The following is a 22446-nucleotide window of genomic DNA, read 5'->3' as shown; positions in this document are numbered from 1 at the left end:
CAAAAACAAACAAACACACATCAATAAATCGGAGTTTTCACGCTAACTTCAATTTTCTATCGTTATTTGTGTAGGTACGAGAGTTTGAGGCTTAAAAGTAATAAATACGATGTGGTGAATACGATAATCTGGCAACGCTGATTCATACCCTCAGACGAGTAAGGTTATAGGCGAGTCTTATCTTGGAAGAATGAGACGCAGCCATGCCAACACAACACCGTCTGAGAATGATAAAAACAAACAACAAGACCCTCACAAGACCCTCACGTTATCGAAACAAAGGGCGGCGAGTCGTATTTGGTGAGGATGTGAGTCAGCCATTTAACAGTTACATCATTGATAATAAAATACAGAAAAGAGTCGTCCATGTTTAGAACCTCACACTGACAATAAAAAGAGAGAAAATGAGAGCAATGCATAACAACAGAACAGCGATAGAGGCAGAAATGAATTCGGTTGGTATTAAAAGACACTTTCCCTTCTCACATCAGCTATTTCTAAAGGTCAAAGAGGGGGTCAGTCGGGATCTAATGAGTGTTTCTTCAGGTTCACGTTACAGAAGAAGGGTCAAACTACCACCAGGGTCATACAACTACTTCTGGAAATGCCCACAACTCCTATGAAAGCCTTGTCAAATAGGTGTTCTTGATCCAACGTTGCCAGATTATCGTACGCAGTGCATCGTTTTTACCGGTTTCTGACCCATAATTATTACCAAGAAACACCAATAATTAACCATTTTAACGAGAACTCTATATAAAACTAGTTAAAGGGGCGGAGGAGACCGTCTAAGGGTTGGAAATCGGGAAACATAAGAGCCTGAGCACGACCATCTGGCAACGTTGTCTTGGTCGACGAAATGTCTTGTGATACGACCCTCAACATCTTCCTATACACTCTCATGACAAAAATATATGGATGGGGTTCTTCCGGAGATACTGACCCTCGTCCATACAACACCCATCACCGATAAGGAATAATACAAGCACATAATATTCACCTTCAGATCCTGGTAGCAAAATGGTAAGCAATCTGAAGAGAATGGGCCATATTTTTAACATTTACCCGCCCAAGCACACATGTATTTGACAAGGTTTCCGTAGGAGTTTTTTTGGGGGATTTCCAGGAGTAGTTTTATGACTCTGGTGGCAGTTTGACCTTTCTTCTGTACCATGAGCCTAGGATAACACTCGTAGGGACCGAATGATCTCCTTTTGGCCTTTGAATATAGTTGATGTGAGGGATGGAAGCGTCTGAGAATATCAATAAATGAGTCCCAGGTATATAAACACAACACTGGAAGTAATTTAAACACACAAATCCACCTTTAGGTCATAACATTAACAACATTATGAGTGAGTCTTATCTGGAGTGAATCAGACTCATCTACACCACAGAACACCGATAAAGAAAGATAAAACTATAAAATGTGCACTTTCAGACACTAACATAAACAAAATAATTTTAGTCTTATCTGGGGAGATTAAAGCCGGTATTGTCAGAAGCCTCCATCCCTCACATCAACCCTTTCCAAAGGTCGGGAAGGAGATCAATCACGTTCTAATGGGTGTTTCTGCAGATCCATGGCAAAAAAAGTTGGAAAGTTGGAAAGTTTCGTTTAGTCGGCGCAGCATCTGTGGTCATATGCCGGAGAGAGACAGAAGGGGAAGGAATTATAGGAGAAGGGAACAGATTCCAGGAGACGGGACACAACCCCCGATTAATACCTGGTACCCATTCACTGCTGGGTGGACAGGGGCGTAGGGTATCGGAAAAGCCACCCAAATTTTTCCACTCCTTCCGGGAAGCAAACCCGGGCTCTCTCGGTTGTGAGCCGAGTGTGCTAACCACTGCACCACGAAGCCCCCTTCCACGGCACAAAATAAATAAATGAATAAATAAACAAAAGAATGATCAAACTACCAGAAGGGTCATAAAACTACCCCTGGGTATGCGTAAGACTCCTATGAAAGCCTTGTCAAATATGTGTGCTTGGGCGTCGAAATGTTTAATAATGCGGCCCTAAGGCTCATCCCTATCAGCACACACCATCGATAAAGGATGATACAAGCACATAGCATCTATATTTAGACACGCAAATTCATAGTCAAGTCTCATCTGAATGGAATGGGGCTCAACGATATCTTAAGCAACAACCATCGAGCTTGATATCCTCACAACCAAATCAGCTCTCCTCCTCATACTGACAGTCTTCTACCTCTTAAATTCCGCCGCCATGTTGCCTCTCTTTCAATCTTCTATCGATATTTTCATGCTGACTGCTCTTCTGAACTTGCTAACTGCATGCCTCCCCTCTTCCCGCGGCCCCGTTGCACACGACTTGCTACTCATGCTCATCTCTATACTGTCCAAACCCCTTATGCAAGAGTTAACCAGCATCTTCACTCTTTCATCCCTCACGCTGGTAAACTCTGGAACAATCTTCCTTCATCTGTATTTCCTCCACAAACACACACAACACCAACAAAGGCTGACACAAACACACACAACACTGATGAAGGCTGACACAAACACACACAACACCAACAAAGGCTGACACAAACACACACAACACCAACAAAGGCTGACACAAACACACACAACACCGAAGAAGGCTGACACAAACACACACAACACCAACAAAGGCTGACACAAACACACACAGCACCGGAAGAGGATGATACAAACACAACATAGACTTTAATCCTCATACAAACAAAATTATGGAGATGGTGGAGGATGTAAGAAGGAAAGAGTCTGCAAAAACATGATATAACCTAATAAAGCCTTTGCGAGTCTATTAATTATAAGGAAGGACTTGGAGGAGGAAGAGGAGGAGGAATAGGAGGAGGAGGAGGAACAGCGGACTTCAATCACTACTTCCACGAAAAAAAAATAATACACAAGGACGCGTGTGAGCGGCAATGCAGAGTATACTTGTGCACACACACACACACACACACACACACACACACACACACACACACACACACACACACGTCATTATTTTAATTGAGTGGTTAAAAAATTGTTTTCGTGTTATTGTGGTTAAAATGTGACGTTACTCTCCTCCTCCACTTCCTCCACAACCTCCAACACCCTAAATTATTCTCAGCCGTCTTTTCCCTGTTCCTCGTGTTCCTTTTCCGCCTCTCCCTCCGCCACCACCACCACCACCAACAACAACAACCACCTCAGAAGTAGTAAATGCGAATACCATCACCTCCTTCAAATATAGAATCGACCGTCATTTCGCTGCGTCGGGAGTAAACTGAATATCGAGGTGCTTTCATCTGCTCCTCAAGCCCCAAGTGGCTGTCGAGCAGATTAAATCACCCAAGCGGGCGACCTCGTAATGAACCAATATAGACTTTCTGTTGCCTGTATTTCCACGCTTCCATGTTTCTCTTCTTTACCTAATACGAAGAAAATGCTCGTAGACGCGTGTGACCGGTGCTGCAGAATATACGAACGTACGATTTATATTTTACACACGAGGTTCAGAACACGCCATGAACAACAGCACAACTTGCATTACCATCGTTGTTCAGCACCATCCCGCCCTTATCAGCACCACCATCACCACCACTAACAATAACAACAACAACAACAACAGCAAAATTATCTTTACTACTACACTACTATACTACAACTACTACTGCTACTACAAAAACCTCCACCACCACCACCACCCCCATCACCACCACCACCACCACCATCGGCACCACCAACAGTACCATGAAAACAACTCATTGATGATAATACATTTCTTAGGAACACACACACACACACACACACACACACAGGCCCCCCTCTCCCCCCTTACGTACACACAGGGAGAAGGAAAGAGCGAAGCAGAAGATGAATGTATACATGTGAGCGACACACACACACACACAGAGAGAGAGAGAGAGAGAGAGAGAGAGAGAGAGAGAGAGAGGTGAGGCAGGTGAGGTAAGGCACAGAAGGTAGGGAGGGGAGTTAAGGGGTGCTATTCACTAAGGAGGGAGGCTAACGCTAACTCTCTTATCTGTGGACATTTTAAGCCCTGCAGTGCCACCACCACCGCCACCACCACCTCCTCGTCCCCTGCTATCTCACTCCCCATCCTAACTTTCCCTCCCCCCGACTTCCCCCCTTCCGACTTCCGACCCCCCAAGTGTTTCGTTTTTTTTTTTTTTTGTTTTTTTTTTCGTTTCATGAAAGATTGATGAACCAGACGAAGATTATGTTTGATTCACTGTAAAGAGTCATTTGTCATCTTTCTGAACCTGGCGACTGATAAGCTTTGTTTTTTTCCCTCGATGACTAATGTGAACGATAACACTGTTGATGATGATGATGATGATGATAATGATGATGATGATGGTTGTGGGAGTGGTGATGGTGGTCTTGATGATGGTGGTGGTGATGGTAACGATGGTGGGAGTTTGATGATGATGATGATGATGATGATGATGGTGGTGGTGGTGGTGGTGATGGTGCTACTTATAATGATAAAAATGAGCATACTACTACTACTACTACTACTACTACTACTACTACTACTACTACAAAGACTACTACTAATAAAATAAATAAGTACTAATTCTACTATTACGATAATAATAATAATAATAATAATAATAATAATAATAATAATAATAATAATAATAATAATAATAATAATAATAATAATAATAATAATAATAATAATAATAATAATAATAATAGTGATAATACTATTCACCAGCCTTCACTGACTCATTCAATCATTCACATAATCTTATGCTTCAACTCTATCTTCGTTTTTCCTTTCTCTATTTTTCCTTTTTTCTTATTTCTTTTCATTATTCTTACCTTTATTTTTATTCTTATTGTTAGACTTTTCCTCCTCCTTCTCCTCCTCCTCCTTCTCCTCCTCCTCCTCCTCCTCTTCCTCCTCCTTATCATGCTAGCTTATCACTTCGTATCTGATTCATCTAGAAAAAGCAGTTCCCTTTAAACGATTTTCTTGTAGTAGTTGTAGTAGTAGAGGTAGTAGTAGTAGTAGTAGTAGTAGTAGTAGTAGTAGTAGTAGTTGTATTATTATTATTATTATTATTATTATTATTATTATTATTATTATTATTATTATTGACAACAGCATTTTGTCTAAGCAGAATAATGAAATATCGCTGGAAAGATTTGTGTCAAGTCGCCGATAACTCCGAGAGAATGATTCGAGGCTTACAACCTGCATAGTCAGTGTAAGGAAATCTTCGGCTATGCGGCAGGCTACCCAGCATCCGACCCTGGTCACCGGGTTGTTTCTGCAAGAGCCAACCCTGAGTGGAGGAGGCCAAGGGGACGCCCACAGAGTTCGTGGTTTAACCCTATCCGATCCGAGGGGGTACATATCTAGCCTCCCCTCAGGCACTTCGATCAAAACGATACACCTTTTTTCACTCATTATTCATTATTGTTTTACACTATTGATTCGGTACCAGTACTTAGTGTTCATGAGCGTTATCGTTGTTCAGATAGCCAGGTCGATATTCTAAGACACTTTGGGTTCCCACATCAGCTATTTCTAAAGATCAAAGAGAGGGTCAGTCGTGTTCCAATGAGTGTTTCTTTAGTTTCATGGTACAGAATAAGGGTCAAACTAACACCAGGGCCATAAAACTACTCCTGGAAATGCCCACAACTCCTACGAAGGCCTTGTCAAATATGTGTTCTTGGGCGGCGAAATGTCTTATGATACGACCCTCTTAAGTGTTACGAGCGCGAAAATTTGAAAGCGTCGGATCGGATAGGGTTAACCAGGTCGACATATCCTGCCATGAGGTACTACATGAGATGGGAAGGTAGTCTCTAAGGGGAATTGCTGAGGACCCCAAGGCAGGAGCCGGCATCGGAGGGTAAGCAAGACCAAACAAAGGCAACGGATATCCATTTCTATATAATTGTTTCTAAATAACATGTGCTTTGGATGAGACAACGTGAATGCCAGTATTAATGATTGATTCCAAGTAGTAGAAGTGGTGGTAGTAGTAGTAGTAGTAGTAGTGGTAGTAATGGTAGTAGTAGTAGTAGTAGTAGTAGTAGTTCGAGGAAGAGGAAATATATGAGAAAGTGAAGAAAGACAAAGGGAAGGGAGAGAAAAGGGAGGAAGGATGGATGATTACGTGGAGAGAGAGAGAGAGAGAGAGAGAGAGAGAGAGAGAGAGAGAGAGAGAACTTGTAATAGATGAGGAAAGGGTCGGTTAAATATTTGAATAAGTTAGTGAATGAGGGAGGAAGGGAGGGAGTGTGGTGAGAGAGAGAGGGGTGGAATTGGGTGGGAGGAAAGGGTTAGATAGTGGAGTGAGTCAGTCCATGAGTCAATGAGTACATACGGAAAAAAAGAAGAAAAAAGAAGAAGAACAAGAAGAACAAGAAACAAGAACAACACGAATAATAATAATAATAATAGGAATAGGAGAAGAACAAGAACAAGAGTAAGAAAACAAGAACAAAACAGAAGTAGAAGAACACGATCAGGAACAAAAATAAAGAAGAAGAAGAAGAAGAAGAAAGAAATTAAGAGGAAGGGGAGAGAGAGAGAGAGAGAGAGAGAGAGAGAGAGAGAGAGAGAGAGAGAGAGAGAGAGCGCAATAGGCTCAAACCAGTGAATGGCAGAATGATTAGGTAACTCTGTGTGTGTGTGTGTGTGTGTGTGTGTGTGTGTGTGTGTGTGAGATAGTACTGAGTAAGGTTGCACATGACTCATATTTAAATCTCCCTAAACCACACACACACACACACACACACACACACACACACACACACACACACCTGCGTAACATGACAAGAAGATTAAGAGGATTTAAAGGTTAGTAAATTGACTACCGGCAGTGGTAATGCGAGGAAGAGGAGGAAGAAGAGGAGGAGGAGGAGGAGGTGGAGCAAATTAAGAATGTAGAAGGTAAATGTGGTACTCGTGGTAGAGGCGATAGGTATTATTATTATTATTATTATTATTATTATTATTAGTAGTAGTAGTAGTAGTAGTAGTAGTAGAAATAAATTAAAGAAGAGGAAACACTCATCACATCGAGACGAGTTAGTAGTTCAAAGCCAACAGAAGGATGGCGTGGTACAAGGGAAGGGGAGGGCGAAGGACGAAGAAGGGGAGAGATAAAGGGACCAAGATATATTATGAAACTGAGGGAGGGGAATGAAAGAGAACCATTATATATTATTGAGATCTTAATATGGAGTCTGTTAATCATTGAAGTGGAGAGGGAATGAAAGGCTCCGGGGAATATTGTAAGTTACGAGGAAGACGGTGACTTACTGAACGTAGGGGAGGAAGGGGGTTAAAATATTCAGCAAGGTGTATATTTAGTGCTAGAGAGAGAGAGAGAGAGAGAGAGAGAGAGAGAGAGAGAGAGAGAGAGAGAGAGAGAGAGAGAGAGAGAGAGAGAGAAACTTGTAACAGATGAGGAAACGGTCGGTTAAATATTTGAATGAGTTAGTGAATGAGGGAGGAAGGGAGGGAGTGTTGTGAGAGAGAGAGAGAGAGAGAGAGAGAGAGAGAGAGAGAGAGAGATTTACATAGAAATTTACATAGAAAATCAGACCACACAGACCCCATGGTCCAGACTAGGTGGCCTGTCCTTAAACCTAAGTGATTCTACATTAATTAGATGGCTCCAAAACGTTGCATTTCTACTCTAGTTAATATTAAGTTGAAGTGACGGTTGAGCTTGTTTTTAAAGGAGTCAATCGTGTTACACTGGACCACTGGAGAGAGAGAGAGAGAGAGAGAGAGAGAGAGGGAGGACTCTCTCTCTCTCTCTCTCTCTCTCTTAGGGGAGGTGACCCACTAACACGAACACCCACAATTTATTAAACCATGAGACAGTAACTAATTTTAACACTGTTTGACAGAATCCTTGAAGTCTGTCTAGATACTTTTTTTTGTGTGTGTGTAGGTGTGTGTGTGTGTGTGTGTGTGTGTGTGTGTGTGCGGCTAAAAGTATACTTTTGGTGTGTTACAGAATCTACGTATACAAATATACTTTATATTAATACCGTCTTCGGGAACATACACAATGCATGTTCTACTTATTAGGGCAAGATTATTATATGACTTATTATAGAACTTCAATGTTTTCAGTGATCTCTTCATCTACTGATTTGCAGAAAAGGTTGAATACTATTTGGTTATCTGTCAGTGAGTTGAATAGTGTAATGAACGTGTATGAGTTTTGAATAAATGTCGATGCTTGGGGACCCAAAAATTCCCACATTCCAAATGGAGAGACGGTTTAAGGACAGGCCACCAAGTCTGGACCATGGGGTCTGTGTGGTCTGATTTTCTATGTAAATTCCTATGTAAATCTCTCTCTCTCTCTCTCTCTCTCTCTCTCTCTCTCTCTCTCTCTCTCTCTGGCATTAAATTTACACCTTGCTGAATCTTTATATGTACAAAGGCCAAGCCGAACCCAAATAAAAGGAACACTGCATGTAATACCGTCTATGACTGTGTGTGTGTGTGTGTGATCTCACCCCGTCTTCTTGGGCGCAGCTTGGTCATTGTAAACACAACCACATGTATCCTTAGTTGTATAATCACTCTGACCTGCTTGAGAGTTGGGATGGCATGCTACTTCCTTCTCGGGGGCTTCGTGGTGCAGTGGTTAGTACACTTGGCTCACAACCGAGACAGCCCGGGTTCGATTCCCGGGCGGAGTGGAAAAATTTGGGCGGCTTTTCCGATACCCTACGCCCCTGTCCACCCAGCAGTGAATGAGTACCAGGTATTAATCGGGGGTTGTGTCCCGTCTCCTGGGATCTGTTCCTTTCTCATATAATTCCTTCCCCTTCTGTCTCTCTCCGGCATATGACCACAGATGTTGCGCCGACTAAACGAAACTTTCCAACTTACCTCCATTCTCCTTTTTTGTTTACTTGCAACAATAAACTATCAATCAATCAATCTATCAATCATTATCGTATATAAGACTTTCAGCGTTACCAAGTATACCGCCACAAAATATAATTTTCCCAATAGGCCAAACTGACACAGTCGATACATGAGCTTTGTTTGTGCAATGGAATGGTCATGTCTCACCGGAAGCCTGATTTAACGCGCCTTCGTAAATAAACACAAGCTACGGAAAATTGGAGCTGCCTAGTTTGCAGCAGATTGACTTTGTTTTACGAGAAATAACTTTTTTTTTTTCACAACAAAGGAAACAGCTCAAGGGCACAAAAAAAGAAACATTAATAAAAAGAAGTTCACTACTCGCTGCTCCTACAAAAAATAATCAAAAGAGGTGCCCGAAAGAGAGGTCAATTTCGGGAGGAGAGGTGTCCTGATACCCTGCGAGGTGAGGCATGCTTCATTCCTTCCTTCAATCATTCATACTAATATATTTGAATTTTATGAATCAAATAGCATAATTCTGCACTCACAGCACATTCAAAGAAACAAATAAAGGGCAATGCATTTCCGTCTCCTTCATGTTGAGGCCCAGGGCTGTTCCCCGCCTGCACGAAGCCACGTTATGTTGGTATAAGATTAATAGCGACTGTTGTGCGTTATTACCATTATGAAGAAGAATGATGGTTATGATTGGACGGTTGTGGTAACTAAGGAACGGCCAGGAAAATGATACACTGAGCAAAACTAAGAAATAACAAATGAAGTGACAAAAACAAAAGACTATGAAACTGTAGCCGTAAATAAATGTTCAAATGTTCAAATGTTCTCTCTCTCTCTGTCTGTCTGTCTCTCTCTCTCTCTCTCTCTCTCTCTCTCTCTCTCTCTCTCTCTCTCTCTCTCTCTCTCTCTCTCTCTCTCTCTGCTATTTCTCATCCACAAACAATAAACTCACAGAGACACGACACAAATCTGTTCTCCTTCATCTCCTCTCCTCCTCCTCCTCTTTTTATCTCCTTCGTTTTCTCCCCAAACCAACACAAGCCATCCTTCACTGGTTCCTTCTCACCCCCCTTCTATCCACCCCTTCCCCTCCTCCTTTCCTTACTCCCCTACCATACCCCCCTCTCCCCTCCTCCTTTCCTTACCCCCCTACTTTATCCCCCTCTCCTCCTCCCTCCATTACTCCCCCTTCCACTATCTCGGCAATGACGCAGCCTTTCCTCCCCTTCCTCTCCCCGCTGCCCCTTTGCCAAATTATCACGGGCTGGGGGAAGGGGAGACAGGACGTGAGGGGGGAGGGGGGAGGGGGGCTGCTATCTGTGAGTCACCAAGCCTTGATAACACCTTTTGGAGCCCTGATGTCGCGGCGCACGATAACAGCTTCCCCTCAACCCCCCCCCCTCATCCCCTTCCCCCCTCCCCCACCTCCTTCAGGCCACCTGTTGACACGGCGTTATATTGTGTTGTGATTATGCAGGGGATAGGGGAGGGGGGCCGGGTGTGTGTGTGTGTGTGTGTGTGTGTGTGTGTGTGTGTGTGTGTGTGTGTATATATATATATATATATATATATATATATATATATATATATATATATATATATATAAATCGTATTTTATAAGTTTAGGAAAAAAAGAGGTAAAGGGCCTGGGAAGTGCCTAGCTTTAGATGAAATATAAGGGTGTAGAAGTCTGAGGGGAATGGGAGGAATTGTGAAAGTTGAAAATGGAAGAAAATTCGATTCCAGGTTGACGGATGGGAGTGGGCGTGTGTTTAAAAGGAAATGAAATGTGTGTCAGGAGACAGCGAACTGCAAAGAACGTTACTTGATTGGTGCTCAAAAAATAAAAACAAGTTAAAAAAAAACAAATCACAGTAGCTTGGAGAGTCTTCTTCATACTTCCTTCCTGAAAGCATTGTAGCAAGGAGCAAGAGTCATACATCACGGCAGCCACAATAAATACAATTAGCCTGCTCCACTAATGGGCTGGGGCAGTCCATAAGGCCCCTCAAGAAAGCCTACCGGCGCTACAGGCAGAAAAAAAAAAAAAAAAAAAAAAAAATAGACAGTGAAAGAAAAGGTGCTCCAGTGCTTTTCAGTGACAGCAATGGATGAATGAATCAGCATGTACCAGGGGGCGCGTCGCCTTGCCCACCCTTCAACGTGAACTCCAGTGGTCCTTCCGAGGAAATTTCACTGCAAGTCTCCTTCTCATACTTGTTAAAACCAGGGTGTCATTCATCACGCTCTGCTCCTAAAGAACAAGTTATCTTAACACACACACACACACACACACACACACACACACACACACACACACACACACACACAAAGATCAGGGTCTTCACTCCTCTTACTGATAGTTCTTTTTTTCATTATTGTTTTCTTTTTTTTATACGCCCTTGCACTGTCTCCTCTGTTGTAGAAAAAAAGAAAAAAAAGTGTCAGCCGTATCTCTCCCTACCTTGCCATGACAGGTGTCCGACTGCAAGACTTTAACGGGGAATGAGCTTAGTGGTGGATGAATGGCGCGAAGGGGTGTGTGTGTGTGTGTGTGTGTGTGTGTGTGATTGAGGGTTTTGGTGTGTGTGAGCGTTGGTTCAGGACGGTGGATGAAGTAGGGAAAAAATGAAGGTGTGGGAAATGGCGGGGGGTGGCGGGGGAAGAAGAAGAAGAAGAAGAAGAAGAAGGAGAGAGAGAGAGAGAGAGGGGGGGCATCAGTATATCAGCCCAGCATGCATCAGGCCTCCCCCTTCTCTTCTCGCCACTCTGAGTCACATCATGGGAAGAGGGGTGTGGGGAGATAAGGGGAACATGGGGCAAGGGGAAGAACGCTGAGTTAGGGAAAGGGAGAGAACCAACAACACCAAAACAATAACAAAAGTACTACTACTACTACTACTACTTTTTTTTTTTTTTGCTACTACGGGCCTACATCTATTAGAGTTGCGTTGTGAGCGGTATATTCTACTACTACTACTACTACTACTGCATCAACACAGCAGCAAAGACAACATGACCAATAACGAGATCCACGACTGAAAATAAAATCAGTGAATAAATTCGATAATGTTATCTTGAATAAATAAATCCTTCGAGTAAACAAGATATAAAACTCTTCGTGCCACGACTGATAAATGATGAAGCAAATGCCGCTAAAGATGTTGTTTTCTTGTTATTGTTGTTGTTATTATTATTATTATTATTATTATTATTATTATTATTATTATTATTGTTATTATTATTATTATGATCATCACCATCAACAACCGCAACATTATTACTGCTGCTATCAATAATATTTTCTTTCATCTTCAGACAAACAGCTAACGTGTCTCTTTTTTGTCCTGTTTTTTTATGCTCATTTCAGAAACAAAGAACTTAGATCATGCTGGAAAATTAGACACACGAAAACAGACAGCGACCGACACGTTAGTTCTCCTAATGACGAGTTTCAGGAAAACAACACAAACGCTTCCGGACAAATACGACGATGACTAAGTAGGAAAGTTTGTGTGCTGTAAACCTTCCTCTAACGAACACAGCAGAAACACACACATACACAAAGACATAATGATGATGATGATGATAATGATGACAAAGTCGGGAGCATACGGTATAGCTGCGCGTGGCGACGGTGCTCATCTCCGTCCCGTTGACCCTTTGAACCTTTGGTGGGAGAGAACCCTCAACCCCTAAGTCTATATATACCAAGTCAAGTCACTATGCTTCAAAACTGCATAATAATAATAATAATAATAATAATAATAATAATAATAATAATAATAATAATAATAATAATAATAATAATAATAATAATAATAATAGCAGTATTATCGATATAAACAAATCATAATAGCAATGATAATAATAATAATAATAATAATAATAATAATAATAATAATAATAATAATAATAATAATAATAATAACAATAATAATAATAATAAAGACGATAATAATAATAATAATAGTAACATTAATAATAAAAATAATAAAAATAACAACAATAACAACAAAAAAGACGACAATAATAGCAATGTTTCGACCATTACATAAGTCTCAGTTTACGGAGCCGGATAAGATAGACCGGAGGCGAGATAAGCAGCGCGCCGAGATGGTCCATGACGCCGCGGGGACGCAACTAAACAGGATCCGAGAAAACAAACAAAGAGTAGAGTCTCAGGTTCCCACGCTCGTCAAATTTGTGCGGACATGTATATACCATCTTCCTCTGCGTCACTTACAGCTATATAAAGAAGGATTAGAAGATGCGTAGTTACATTTTTTTTTTTGTACTACTTCAGGATCTTAATTTTTTTTTGTTTTGTTTTTCATTCTTTTATTTTTTGTCTTCTATTTATTTATATTTTTACTTAACTTGATTTTTTTGCCACTTTTATTTTGTTTTCCACTTATTTACTTATTTAGCTTCTTTTAAACTTATATTTTTTTCTGTTTTCCACTTACTTATTTTTTTGTCTTACTTTTATTTATATTTTTACTTTACTTGATTTTTTTAACCACTTTTATTTTGTTTTCCACTTATTTACTTATTTATCTTCTTTTACAATTTTTTCCACTTATTTACTTATTTATTTTCTTTTACACTTATCTTTTTTTTCCACTTATTTACTTATTTATTTTCTTCCACTTATATGTATTTTTACTTTACTTAACACTATTTTTGCCTCTTATATTTTCTGATTTCCCTTATTTTCTTACCTGATTTCTGTCCTACACTTATTTCCTTTTCTGAATATATTTACTTATTTATTTTCTCTTTCACACTTTTTTTTTCACTTTTCCCTTATTAAATTTTTTTTCCACGTATTTCTTTAGTTTCCTATTTAAGTATTTTCTGCTTTTCCACGCATTAATATTTTTGTGTACTATTTAGAATCTTCACTTTTTCTTTCATTGTCTAAAAAAATGGAAGTTGGTTTTATTCTCCTTTTTTTGTATTGTTTTGCGAGGAAGATTTTCATATATTTCTCTCTCTCTCTCTCTCTCTCTCTCTCTCTCTCTCTCTCTCTCTCTCTCTCTCTCTCTGCTGCTGCCTCACTTCTGCAGAATATTCTCCCATTCCCTTTGTTCTTTTTTTCCCCTTCTTCTCTCTTTCGCCTACATGCCTCTCTCTCTCTCTCTCTCTCTCTCTCTCTCTCTCTCTCTCTCTCTCTCTCTCTCTTGTACTCCTCTATCCCCCCTTTCCATCACCTCCCCTCCTTTGCAACCTCTCCCTCCCTACCTCTCCTCCCCCCTTCCTCTCTCTATCTCTCTCCCCCTCCTTTCACCCCTCCCCTCATCCCCTGCCTCGGTCCTCCACGCCCCCCCCTACTATCACTTCCTCTCCTCTCTCTCCCTCCATCTCCCCCCATCCAGACTATCTCGGTGTTGTCAGACGCTTCAATCTCTCACATCAACTAATTTCAAAGGCCGAAAAGGGGATCAATCGGGCCCCCATGAGTGTCTTTTTAGTTTCATGGTGCAGAGGAAGGCTCAAACTACCACCAGGGTCATAAAGCTACCCCTGGAAATGCCCAACACGCCTACGAAAACCGTGTCGAATATGTGGCCCCGGCGCCGAAGTGTTCAAGAATATGATGCTATCTATCTTTCCATCCTCTCACCCCTCGCCCCTTCCCCTGCCCCCCCCCATACCGCCTCCCCTCGCAGGATGTGGTCGGGGGAAGTACCCACGCGGCTTACGCACTAAAAATCCCCCATGGAGTGTGTGGTCGAGGCTGGGGAGGGGGGAAGGGATTGGAGATGAGGGGAAGGAAGAGAATGACGAGTTTGGAGGGGATGAAGGTGTGGGAGGGAAAAAGCAAAAGTGGCTGGGTTGGGGAGGGGTAAGGAGGGGGGAGGTAGAGGGAGGGAAGGGGAAACAAAGATCGGGGAGTGGAAGAAAGACTTGGGAAAATAAAGAGGAAAGAGGAAGGGGTTAAAGACAGAGGAAGGGGAGCAACAGATGAAGAGGAGTGGAAAAGAGAAGAGGGAAGAGAGAGGGGAGAGGAAGAGAATAAAGAGGAAGGGTGAAACAAAGAGAGAGGAGTGGAAAAGAGAGAGAAGAGGGAACAAAGATGGGAGAAGGTGGGAGTAGAGACAAGAGTGCATGGGTATAGAGGTAGGGAGGTATAGAGGTAGAGATAGAGGTAGGGGAGTGGAAGAGAGAAGTGAGAACATAGACAGGAGAAGAAGGTAGAGAGGAGACAGAGGAAGGGGTGAAGAAGGGAGAGGGTAGTAGAAGAGAGAAGAGGGAACAAAGAGGAGATAGAATAAGGAGTACAGACAGAGAAAGGAAGAAGGGGAAAAGATAAGGGGTTGGGAGGAGGCGGAAGTGGGGATGATTCGTCGATAGGGAGAGGAGAGAAGAGATGGAAAAGGGGGATTGAGAAGACTGGAGAGGAGTAGGGAGGTAAAAACAGAGAAAGGAAGAGGATATAAAAAAAAGTAGGGAATAGGAAGGTGATGATAGATGGGTAGAAGGGAGAAGGGATGAGGAAGGGGGATGGGGAGAATGGGGATGAGTCAGGAGGGGAAGAAGGGAATGAAGGGGAGAAAGGGGAGAAAAATAAAGTCTTGGGAAATAATAGGAAATAACAAAAAGGAGGATCATGGGTAATACCTATGAGTGGAGAGAGAGAGAGAGAGAGAGAGAGAGAGAGAAACACAGACAGACAGACTCACCTCCCCCCTTTGCGGACCCTCCTCTAAGCCTTTCATAGACTTTGCACACGTTCAAATCGGTCAGGCTTTCTTTTTTTCTTTTTCTTTTTTTTTTTGTTATTTTTTTCTGCCTTAACTCCGAGTGCTGATAATATTTGCGATGACATGTATGTACGTATCAATCATTGTTCCTTAAGTACGTCATTTCCAGAGATAGAGAGATTGGGAGATACGTGGTTGTTACATGTTTTATTTTTTTATTTTTTTCTTCTGTGTCGCCCTCAGGATCTTCACTTTTTTTTCTGTTTTCCATTTATTTATATATCTACTTATTCATTTATATATATTTCACTTGTTTATTTCTATTCAGTCTTCTACTTTTTTATTTATTTTCTTCCACTAATATATTTACCGTATCTTCTAATTTCCAGTTCATATTTACTGTCTTCCATTAATTTGTTTATTTATATACCAGTTCTCTATTATTTTTAAGCAGTGTTCAGGGTCTTCATTTTGTTCTTCACTTTGGGACCAGCATTGTATTTAAAAATGTATGTTCTCTCTCTCTCTCTCTCTCTCTCTCTCTCTCTCTCTCTCTCTCTCTCTCTCTCTCTCTCAGGATGTCAGTTTGTTGGAAAGGTTAGATTACACATAGGTCGGTATTACAAGACAAATTCGTTTCTCACATCACCAATTTCTAGAGGTCAAAGAAGGGGTCAGTCAGATTCTTATGAGTGTTTCTTCAGGTTCATGGTACAGAAGAAGGGTCAAACTAGCACCAGGGTCAAAAAACTACTCCTGGAAATGCTCAAAGCTCCTACGAAAGCCTTGGCAAATATGTGAACTTGGGCGACGACATGTTTTAAAATACGACTCAAAGACCAGTGAAGGAAATCTACCGGCGCTAAAGGCAGAACTTAAAAAAAAAAGTATTTGTGCGTTTCTCAGCATATTGTTTTTACATTTTCATGGGTTTATTGTTCATCAAGTTCTTTCTTATATATAATAGCTCTATGCGGTTGCTAGTTTTCCTATTTCATTTGGATTTTTAATTTTTCACTTCTCGGGCCATTTTCCACATTTTTCCCTTGATACTTCATACGATTTCTTCTTTTCAGTAAATTTGACTTCTCTCTTTATTTTCTAGGTACATATTTCTCTTAAAGTCCACGTGATTTTCTTTTCATTGCTGGTATATATTTTTTCTTCTTAAATTCTTGCTCAGATTTTAGAATGAAGCGAAAATGATTTCTCCTATCCAATATTTTCCTATTTCCCTTATTTTCTATTCTTACATTGTTTTTCCATACATTTTCTTTTCACCATATAGTTCACCTGATGGCTACTTGATTTATCAAGTTGTTTTTGTCTGTTATTTGGACTTTTCTCAATTTTTTTTTTTTTTACCATGAAGTCCAGATTTCCTCTTGAATATCTGACTGTTTTCCTCATACTCATTGTTTACTTTTTATTGCAGTTTTCCTCCTGATCAGACTTTCGCAATATCTCTCCCCCGCGTCCGTCTTTCCAATGGTTTCCCGTTACGACACGGCGACAACACGCATCATGAGGGTTTTCCACAACTCTCCCCCGCGGCAGCCTTATCACTGTCGCACGTTTCAAAGAGCCGATTTCAAAGTCCAACACAGTGTCTTCGTAACAGCCCGAACCAAACAATAGAATCCCATACAATCCAAAAAGGTGAGGTCTTCGATGCCACACTAAATACACAAGACTTTTCCTGTATAGTTACATCAAATTTGTGAACTTAAATACAAACACCAGACACTATACAAGGAAATTTCGAAGGCTCTGGTATTGGTTTGGGAGCTTACTGACCCGTCATGGGGACTGTGAAACTGGCCCAAAGTGTGAGTGCGCTTGGCCCGAAAGAAGAGCCATAATAGTTTCAGGGGTATCAAGACACCTCTACGACAATTTTCATGATCACTTATTTTTTCGATTCCTTTTAGCATCTTCGCAGGATCATCAGTTTTGCGGCATCAGGACACCTCTCCTCCCGAAATTGACCTCTCTTTCGGCCACCTCTTTTGATTCTTTTTTGTCGGAGCAGCGAGTGGCGGGCTTTTTTTTATTATTGGTTCCCTTTTTTGTGCCCTTGAGCTGTCTCCTTTGTTGTAAAAAAAATCACTTTTCGTTCGGTTCTTGGTAGTATTTTTGTTGTTGTTGTTGTTGTTGTTCGGTCATTGGTATTATTAAAGTAGTCAACATTCTCTTTTATTCGGTTGTTAGTAGTAATTTAACCCCATGACTGCGGATTTCCTACAAGAAGACTCACCAAGCTACAGGAGTGGAACAAAAAGTGGCTGCTACAATTCAATGAAGAAAAATGTAGTCATGGACCTTGGGAGGGGATATCCAGCATACCAATACCACATGGGAAACACTCCACTATCCACCACAGAGGCAGAGAAAGACTTAGGACTATATGTTACCAGGCCATAAGTGAAAGCCAAATCCGTGCCAATCGCAGCGGGCCGGTTAACAGACAAAAATACGAAGCTGTGACTTTCTTGGTGTTAATATTTGTTGGTATGAATGTCAAGCTTCTTAATTATTCTAACCTTTCTAGTGTACCAGTGAAAGAATAGGAGCATAGCTAGCACTGATACGAACCCCGAGCTCACCATCAGAGAGACCTTTGCCACAGTGCCCGAGGGGGAAGTCCAGAGTGCCATGGGACGAGCGCTGGACGATATCAATTTGAGGGGAGACTTTCACAACCGCAACCTCCTGTATGATAGGAGTTACCGCCACGCTGTACCACTCACCCGGGAATATCCACGTGTTGTAATTGTGTTCATAATAATAATAATAATAATAATAATAATAATAATAATAATAATAATAATAAAGGAAAGATAAGAATAGTAATAAAAATAATAATTATGTGATTGCGGTAGTGATTATTCTCATGATAATAATAATAATAATAATAATAATAATAATAATAATAATAATAATAATAATGAAAATAATAATAATAATAATAATAATAATAATAATAATAATAATAGCTAAAACTTATAATAATGGAAATAATATCACTAATACTAGTACTACAACAACAACAATAACCACTGCTAATACTATGACTACTAGTGCCCGAGTTTTTATTTATTTATTTATTTATTTATTTATTTATTTATTTTTTACGTCTCCGTCTATTGCGCCGGTAGGCTTGCTTGAGGGGCCTGGATGGTATTCGGCCCCAGCCCGTCATGGCGCAGGCAAGTGTTTATAGTGGCGCCATCTTCTTAGCAGTAACCAGCTCCTTCCAGTGTTACCTGGCATGAAATAATTACTCTCATATTCACTTATCCAGTCACTTGTCGCCTCTGGTTGATATAAAGTGTATTTTCACGTTTGACGATTTGGTACGTTTAAATTAAATACGTTACTTTTACATTTTTAGCTCATAAACTCTCTCTCTCTCTCTCTCTCTCTCTCTCTCTCTCTCTCTCTCTCTCTCTCATGACAGTTTCCCGCCCTCGCCACCTGCATCCACCGTCCCCACACAACCATCATCACCACCACCGCCGCCTTCACTCCGCCACACTTTCAGGGAAAAATTACAATCTTACTTCAGCCAACCTTCTTGCAGCTAATACACACACGACAAAGGGGTCTTGTAAGGCTCCCCTATCGTCGGCTTCCCAAACTCGACATCCCTGTTATTCCTCAGTCATGCCCACTAGGCTACAGTGGGATCACTTTGCAATCCCTACCCTAAAGGCACTACTACTACTACTAATACTACTAATACTACTAATACTACTACTAATAATAATAATAACAATAAACAACAAAAGTAATAATAATAAAAAATAACACACACACACACACACACACACACACACACACACACACACACTTTCACAATCATTTAATCATAATACTTCACAAATTCACAAATCCCTCATTCTTACACATTCCTGGAGATCTTCATTATCTTCACCATTATCGCCGTCACCATTATCATTGTTAACCCGCTTCCGTCCCTTCCCCAACCCTCCCCCATGACTCATAGCTGATGTTTATGATGGGGGAAGGAGGGGGAGGAAACTGGGTGGGAGGGGTAGGGAGATGAGGGTGGGGGATGAGGGGTTGGGGACTGTATTGCATGCTATGGGGAGGGAGAGGAGGGGAGGAATGGTAAGGGAGTGGACTAGGGGAAGCTGGGAGTAGTGGTAGGGGAGTTGACAAGCTGTAAGGGGAAAGGAGGGGAGAAGGGAATGAGGGGTGAGGAGGGGGGCATGGAGGGGTGAAAAGTGGGTGGGAATGGAACAAGGAGGGGTGATAATGGGATAGGGCGGGCATGAGGTGGACGGGAAGGGACACACCATTCCTCCCCTTTTCCTTTATTTCTGGTTATTTAAGGTTGCTCATACTCTTTACTCCTAACAATTACTCATAACTGTCGCGGCTTCGTGCATCGGAACTCGCTGTGATTGTATTGACTCATCGTGTTTCCTGGCCGCTCGTTACACAGCCATTAGTCATGCGCACGCCTGTTTGTTCATGATGGGTATATTTGTTAAATGTCACTTAAATCATTTCCTAGACCTGTGTGCTCATATTGATGGTGCATGTTTATTAAAAACTGTATCTCTCGTTGACTCACACGGTCTAAGGGCCGCTTTCACAGTCAGATTGTTTGTTTTGATCGTTACCAGTGGCGGCAATCGTAGCTATAGTATTTCCACGTAAAACTGGACGATGGGGTAGTGGCGGCTGCGGGGTTAGCCTATCCCCGCATCTTGGCACACACACTCAACACCTCGCTTCCTCTGCAGCCGCCTCTACCCCATAGGCCAGTTTCACGTGGAAAACTATAGTGTCAATCGCCGCCTTTGGTAACGATCAACACAAACAAAATAACTGTGAAAGCGGCCCTAAGGTTACTCGTGTTTGTTAATATCTGATGTCCACTCCTTTCCTGTTGTTTTTGTTTCTCTCACGCTCGTGTGAACGCATAGCCTAAATACAATACTCTTCCCAAGGCATCGCTTCATGAAAACTTCACGAATATATACATTTCTCAACAAACACCATGATTTAGGGCCGCTTTCACAGTCAGTTTGTTTTGAGAGTTACCAATGGTGGAGATCGACTCTATAGTTTTCCACGTGAAACTAGCCTATGGGGTAGTGGCGGCTGCAGAGGAAGCAAGAGGTGTTGAGAGTGTGTAGCAAGGTGCGGGGCTAGGCTAACCCCGCAGCCAAAAAAAATGACTGTGAAAGCTTCCCTTATACGAAGTACTGTAATCGTAACCACCGCTACCATCATAAAGGATATCGAGTAATGACAGATATCATCACCATCACCAGATTCTTAACTGAGAAATGTACAGAGCCACTTCACACGACATCAATAATATTACGTGCCGATGATGGTCACTAAGTCTATATACACCAAGTCAAGTCATACGCAGGTTCGTGGGAGGAGACACGGCCTGACACTGCTTGGAGCCAAACTAGAGAATGTAGAAACAGGGATTTGGAGAATACGAGGAAAGGCGGACTGATTAAAATCAATCACTTCAACATGCCCTCCCTTACACTCCACACCGCCGTTTGTAGGCATTGGAATTACAGTCACGCAATAGCACAATATAAAATACATTTTTTCGTCAGTGGCTTGCCTGAACGCGCTGTGGAAGAAGGCGAGAATGCACATCCAGAGTGCACATACGGCCCCAACTTTAGTCACCCCTGAACTGGCGGGTATTTTTTTTTTTTTGGCTCCAAGTGACGTCATCCCGCTGCTCCGCCCCAAAACCGCCTCCTGCGCGTACCGGTCGCAGTTTTGAAGCAGAGTGACCTTACTTGGTATATATAGACTTAGCATCACACGGCAACTTCTTCAAACAGCGGCCAGCGATTTATTAGGCTATTAGGCTTTAATGCCACAGTCTTCCTACCTAAGCTAGCTCACAGCCTTTTGTGTGATGACCAAACTAACACCACACATCTAATTCTGCCGGATACATGAACCATCGCCGCCACATTCACCAAATAACCGCTTTTAGAATAGTGTAGAATGAAAAATAAGAGATGATTCGTGCGTCCATCCTTGCCTCTGTACACTCGCCGCCTCACCCAACCACCTCGTAGCGACTCCTGTTATCTTAAATCGTGTGTTGTGAGGCCTCGTGCATGACCTAACGTGTATACAGACACACAAGTTACTCTTCTTACCCTGGCCAGCCGCTGATCGCTGTAATCCAGTGCCAGCAGATAAGTATTAGCATCCCAGCAACAGTCGCCACGCCCCGCCCCGTCACTTGCCTCAACAACACTGTGTTTGGCGGGAATTTTCAAAAGAGCGCGCGCGCGCGTGTGTGTGTGTGTGTGTGTGTGTGTGTGTGTGTGTGTGTACATTATGATTTTGGTCAACGGCAGTAAATGAATTGTTTAGTTTTCAGTGTTCGTTGTACTACTACTACTACTACTACAACTACTACTGCTATTACTACTACTACTACTGCTGCTGCTGCTGCTATCTCTACTACTGTTTTTATTTTGTTTTTGAGTTTTCATTGTTGCCTTTGTTCGTCTCCCTGTTAGTAGCATTTCTTCTTTTACTTCTTCTTTTTCTTTTCTTTCTTATTCTTACGCTTATTCAGTTTTTTTTTTTCTTAATGGTACTTTTTTCTCTCTTCGCCCTTTTTTTCCACTGCTTTTATTGTTACTCGGTTAATTCCAAGAGTACAGTCATTGCTACAGTATAACTTCGTCTACCTCACCCTACCTATACCCTTCTCTCCCTTCTTCCAGCCACACACACTTCCCATACGTCCATCACCTTCTTGCACTTCTTAATCCCATCTCCACGATTTAAACACCAGACAGATTCTCT

General features: G+C 41.7%; 1 long non-coding RNA gene across 1 annotated transcript in view; it reads right to left on the bottom strand.

Moving 5' to 3' along the window:
• The window catches only part of LOC126982455 (uncharacterized), a 38458-nt gene extending 16564 nt beyond the window's left edge, over nucleotides 1–21894 (bottom strand). The window contains exon 1 of the long non-coding RNA XR_007735186.1: nucleotides 21786–21894. This is a non-coding gene — a long non-coding RNA (uncharacterized LOC126982455). The remainder of the gene's footprint in view (nucleotides 1–21785) is intronic.
• Nucleotides 21895–22446: the final 552 nt, after the last annotated feature.

Source organism: Eriocheir sinensis, chromosome 51 (assembly GCF_024679095.1).
Source record: "Eriocheir sinensis breed Jianghai 21 chromosome 51, ASM2467909v1, whole genome shotgun sequence".
NCBI classification, from domain to species: Eukaryota; Metazoa; Arthropoda; class Malacostraca; order Decapoda; family Varunidae; genus Eriocheir; species Eriocheir sinensis.
The sequence above is the reverse complement of the archived record's forward strand: the minus strand, read 5'-3'. Positions and strand labels throughout refer to the sequence as shown.